This window comes from Colossoma macropomum, unplaced genomic scaffold (assembly GCF_904425465.1).
Source record: "Colossoma macropomum unplaced genomic scaffold, Colossoma_macropomum, whole genome shotgun sequence".
Lineage (NCBI taxonomy): Eukaryota > Metazoa > Chordata > Actinopteri > Characiformes > Serrasalmidae > Colossoma > Colossoma macropomum.
This window is the reverse complement of record NW_023495294.1, coordinates 110,259-116,360: the sequence shown is the minus strand read 5'-3', so window position 1 is coordinate 116,360 and position 6,102 is coordinate 110,259. Positions and strand designations below refer to the sequence as shown.

Sequence of the window (6,102 nt, the reverse complement as noted above, 5' to 3'; positions counted from 1 at the left end):
CCTAATACACACGTACACATGTAGATCCCTTGCATTAAATAGCAATGAAACTTTGTAAATCTGTAAGCTATGAAGGACACTCTGAATTTTAAATCTATTGAATAGATACATATAGAGTTTAGTAGTTTTCAGGATAGAAGAGAAAATTAAAGTGATTTTACAGAGGCTCTGTTTTTCTTTAACAGACAACACAGACAACCTCTCAGAGCTGAGGATTGTGCTGATGGGGGGCAGATATTCTGGGAAGAGTTCAGCAGGAAACACCATCCTGAACAGAGAGGAGTTTGAGTTAAAGAGAACTGCTCAGTGTGTGAAGAGACAGAGAGAAGTAGCAGGGAGACACATCACTGTGGTTGAAGCTCCAGGATGGTGGGGGAATAAACCTGTAGAGAGGAGCACTGAGTTACTGAAACAGGAGATTGTGCTCAGTGTGTCTCTGTGTCCTCCAGGACCTCATGTTGTACTACTTGTCATTTCATTGAATTTCATGTTTAAAGAGCTTGTTAGAAAAGGATTAGAGGGACATTTAGAGCTTCTCACTGACACAGTGTGGAGTCACACTATAGTGCTGTTCACCTATGGAGACTGGCTGGGAGACACACCCATAGAGCAGCACATTGAGAGTGAAGGGAAGGAGCTCCAGTGGCTGGTTGAGAAATGTGGGAACAGGTATCATGTTCTCAACAATGAGAACAGGAGTGATGACACTCAGGTCACAGAGCTGCTGGAGAAGATAGAGGAGATGGTGGCGGCAAACAGTGGATGCCATTTTGAAATGGACAGAAAGATTCTACAGGAGGTGAAAGAGAAGAGGAGAACAGAGAATGAAAGAGCGAACGAGAGGATGATGAAAGTGCAGAAACAGAGAGAGCACATCAGATCACAAATACGTAAGTGTGTATTTCATGTCTATTGTGAAAGGAAGAATTATTGAAATAATACATAATGAAATTTTATTTTGATCTGTCAGAATATGCAGTGTGCCATTATGTTGTTATGTGTATTAATGTGTGGTCATATGACTATTTAGTTATTAATTTTAATTAATAAAATTAACAACACACTATTTTTCTTATTTATACCACCCTTTATTAAACAGCTATGCCTTATGTGCCACTGCATTGAAGCACTTTGAATCAATCTTTTAGTATCACTACATATTGTTCATAAAGTTCTTTGTTTACTGTGTATATTCAAAAATATTGATTAATGGTTTATGTTTAATGCAGAAGATGCAGTATGTACGTTTGATTTTAATACAGATTCTGCTGTGTGAAATTGATAACTTTTATAAACTTATTTTTATACTAATTTGTGGTGCTATAGTAATGAGAAGCAGTCCTGTTACACAACATTCTAACATCCTAACCTCTAAAGCATCCTAGGCTAAAACACATTGCCATGGTGGTCATAAAAATGTTCATGGGCTAATTATATCTTACCTTGGATGACGTGATGTGCAGACCTTTGAAATTTTATCTATTAAACTGAAAGAACACTGTAAGCACCAAGTTCACAGCACCAAAAATAAGAACTTGTTAATAATATCTGTTGTTATAGTGTCTGAGTTATAATGAATTTAAAGTAATGGGTATCAATCATTTTTGTTTTACTTTGAATAAACTACAATAATATATTATTTTTAATTCTTTTTTTATTTTGTTTTGAAGAATTACTATAACTATATTTTCCTTCTGTAGCTGAAAACAAACATGTCTCAGAGCTGAGGATTGTGCTGTTCGGGTACAGATATGCTGGAAAGAGTTCAGCAGGGAACACCATCCTGGACAGAGAGGAGTTTGAGTTAAAGAGAACTGCTCAGTGTGTGAAGAGACAGAGATAAGTAGCAGGGAGACACATCACTGTGGTTGAAGCTCCAGGATGGGGGAGGAACACACATTTAGAGGAGAGCACTGACTTACTGAAACAGGAGATTGTGCTCAGTTTGTCTCCTCTAGGACCACATGCTGTATTGCTGATTATACCTTTGAAATTCATGCTTAAAGATTCTGTTAGAGAAGTTTGTGAAGGATATCTGAAGATACTTGGTGAGAGAGTATGGAGTCACACGATAGTTCTGTTCACTTATGGAGACTTACTTGGAGATAGAACCATAGAGCAGCATATTGAGGGAGATACAACAGCCCTCCAGTGCCTGGTTGAGGAATGTGGGAACAGGTATCATGTTCTCAACAATGAGAACAGGAGTGATGACACTCAGGTCACAGAGCTGCTGGAGAAGATAGAGGAGGTGGTGGCAAGAAACAGTGGCTGCTGTTTTGAAATAGATGGAAATATTTTACAGGAAGTGGAAGAGAAGAGGAGAGCAGAGGAAAAAAGAGCAAGAGAGAGGATGTTAAAAGTACACAAACAAAAACAAGAAATGAAGTCTTGTATGGGTGAGCAAATTTTTTTTAGCATTATTATTATTATTCTGTAAGGACATCTTTGTTTTGAGTGAGAAATTGCACAAGTAGTCCTCAGGGAGCAGGTTGTGGAGACAGCATTTTTCTTTTATTCTGAACATAGCACAAATTGCTTAGTTTTCCAGCCTGCGTACAAAAATTAAAGAGCTCAGATGCAGGGAATTTTTCAGCCATTTTTCTTTCTCATGACTCCACTGCTCTCCTACTGTCTCTGGGCTCTGCCACCAGAGAAAAGAGGGTGCTATAAGTCGGCCGACAGAAACAAGGCACAGGCGAATCTAATCAGCTACTCGGCCCACTGGTTCGGCATGACTCGCTCTCCATCCTGCATGTGACAGTCGACCACTCCCCCTCCTCCACATACCCCAACAACCCGACTCAGGCTGGGCAGTCATCTGGCAGGAAGCCCACCCCCCCTCATTCAAGCAAAGAAAGAAGTCAGCCACCACCATCTGAGCACCTGGCTGGTGAACAACTTCAAATCTAAGGGTTGAAGGGCTAGGTACCAATGAGGAATTCTAGAGTTGGTATCTTTCATGAGGTGAAGCCACTGGAGAGGAGAGTTGTCTGAACAGGGGGCAACCCAAAATTAATCCTCAAAATTAGAGGATGGGAAAGGCAAGGACCAACTTCCACCTTAACCTTATGTTCATTCATTAATTCATTCATCCACTTTAACTGCTTAAACCAGTTAGGGTCATGGTAGCAGTTGGGACAGCAAAGAATCCCAGATGACCCTGTCTCCTGAAACTTCCTCCAGCTCATTCCAGGGTACCCCAAGCCACTCCAAGGCCAACTTGGAGATATAATCCCAGTAGGCCATGCCTGGTAAACCCCCCCTGGGAGGTGTCCAACCACCTAGTGGCTCTACTCCGAGCTCCTCTCAGGTGACCTCACCCTGTCAAGTAGAGTGTAGCCCACCACCCTGCAAAGAAAGCTCATTTCTGCCACTTGTACTGGCGATCTCTTTCTGTCATTACCCACAGCTCATGACCATAGGTGAAGAATGGGATGTAGACTGACCGGTAAACAGAGAGCTTTGCCTTATGGCTCAGCCTTGACACCCTGTCCATGAATATCATGAACGCGAGTGGAGACAAGACACAACCTTGGTGGAACACTCACATTGAAAGAGCTTGACTTAATGGCAAGTATATGGACACAGCTCTCACTCTGGATGTACAGAGATTGAATGGCCTGGATTAGTGGCTCCGGCACCCCATACTTCTGGAGAACCTCCCACAGGATATCTCAGGGAACATGGTTGTAAGCTTTTTCCAAGTCCATTAAAACACATGTAGGCTGTGTTGGCAATTTCCCCTTCTTAATCTTCGACTATCGGTCAGAGTCTCCTTTTCAGCACCTTGGCATAGACTTTCCCATGGAGGCTGAGCAATGTGATACCCTGGTAGTTGGCACACACCCTCTGGTCCCCTTTCTTAAGTATTGGGACCACCACCCCGGTCTGCCAGTCCAACGGTACTGTTTCTGAGGTCCATGCAGCATTGCAGAGACGTCCACGACAGCCCCACAACATCCAGAGCCTTAAGCATTTCCAGGCAAATCTCATCCACCCATGGTGCCTTGCCACTGAGGAGTTTGCCAACTATCTCAGTGACCTCCACCAGGGAAACTGAGTGACATGCCAGAAGCCTCTGGTCCTGACTTGTGTGAGGGAGGCATGTCTGTCAGGTTAAGGAGTTCCTTAAAGTGCTCCTTCCACCGATCGACAATATCCTCGCTTGAAGTCAAAGTTTCTGCACCCCCACTGAGTATAGCTTGGACAAAGCCACCCCAACTGCTCCTGAGTAGATGGATAGTCATCCAGAACCTCCTTGAAGCCAACCAAAAGTCTTTTCCATGGCCTCACTAAACTCCTCCCACACCCTGGATTTTGCTGCAGCCACCACTGCCACCGCTGCCTTTTTTGCCCTTTGGTACCTATCAGGAGTCAGGAGTCCTCCGGGCCATCCAGTCCCTAAAGGCCTCCTTCAGCTTGATGGCCTGCCTCACCACTTGTGTCCACCAGGGGGTTCTTGAGTTACCACCCTGACAGGGACTAACAAGCTTTTGGCCACAGCTATCAGTACACAGCCATCGCATTCTTCGGACAACAACTAACTTCTGAAGGAATTGCGGAGCTATTGGACCAACATAAAAAAGGGCCGATCAAACTCCCATAGCATCAGTAAGCAAAGCTGCTGCTGGTGTTGTTCAGGAGTCTGACTAACCCTCTGAAGGACGGTTGTTTCAGATCATTGTATTCCAGCTGTGCATGAGCTGTAAGCTGTTAGACAGCAAGCTTGGCTTCGACTGTGAGCAGAGGAAGCAGTCAGATTGCCCAGTCCTTCTTTGGCCACCCCAGTCTTCTGCTGCTCTCTCAAAGAGCTCTACAGTCACTTCTAGTTCATCCTGGGGAGTCATCTTCAAGATGGAGATGGTGGCTGGAGCTGAAGTACTGGTTGCTGTCAACAAGCCCCACATAAACTTCTTGTCCACCTCTTGGCCCTTGGCCAGGGCCTTGAAGCAGGCCTGGTTTTCCCTCTGGAAATCCAGGAGAGCCTGATGTTAGGTCTCCTGCTGAAAGGGGAGCACTTTAACAATATCTTCAAGCAGTGAGGACTCCATGGCAACATTTGTCCACATGTCCTGGGTTTTGGCACCACTGTACAGACCTTTGCGAGGCTGAGAGGAGTGAGAACACTGGGAGCAGGTTGTGGAGACACAGAGTTTTCCTTTTATTCTGAACCCAACACAAATTGCTCAGCTTTTCAGCCTGCATACAAATTAAAGAGCATGTTTGCAGAGACTTTTTCAGTCCTGTTTCTTTCTTATGCCTCCACTGGGCTTTTTCTGTCTCTGGGTTCTGCCACCTACTGAGAAAAGAGATTGCTGAATCTTATCAGTTACCTAGCTCTGGTTCAGCATAACTGGCTCTCTGTCTTGCATGTGATGCTTGGCCATGCCCTTCCTCCACAACTTGATTTGTGGTTTATTAACCAAAACTATTATCAGTATCATCTTTAATACCAATAGTAAGACCCTTCGGTGCAGAACACAAATACATGAAGACACATGCACTTCTGCCATGTGGCCTACATGCATCCAAAACGTTACAGAGGTCCTAATGGATTTCTGAAGACATTCTTAAAAATAAAGCTGCCAAAAGTGTTCTTTGAATCATTTTTATAATTAAGATGTGTGAGTGTGCAGAATTTTTTTAGCTTTAAAGAATCTCCATATAATTTAAAAGTCTGATGCCACTTTGGGTGATTTTTTTTTCTGAGAGCAACATGTCCAGAAAATGCTAACAAGTGTTCTGTGTAAGGTACTGTGAAAAATGTCAATTGACCAACTACATGCCTTATTTTGCCATTGTCTTTGTAACAGCTGTAGATGTTCAAGCCACATTCAGCTGTTATGGATGTGATGTAAAATTTTATAGTTTGTCATTTTCATCACAGGTGATATCCATCTCTCTGAACTGAGGATTGTGATGTTAGGAAAGAGATATGTTGGGAAGAGTTCAGCAGGGAACACCATCCTGGGCAGAGAGGAGTTTGAGTTAAAGAGAGCTGCTCAGTGTGTGAAGAGACAGAGAGAAGTAGCAGGGAGACACATCACTGTGGTTGAAGCTCCAGGATGGTGGAGAGGTAAACCTATAAACTGGACTACT

General features: G+C 43.6%; 1 pseudogene; it reads left to right on the top strand.

Moving 5' to 3' along the window:
* Positions 1-185: 185 nt before the first annotated feature.
* Positions 186-2,913, top strand: LOC118801655 (annotated as a pseudogene).
* Positions 2,914-6,102: the final 3,189 nt, after the last annotated feature.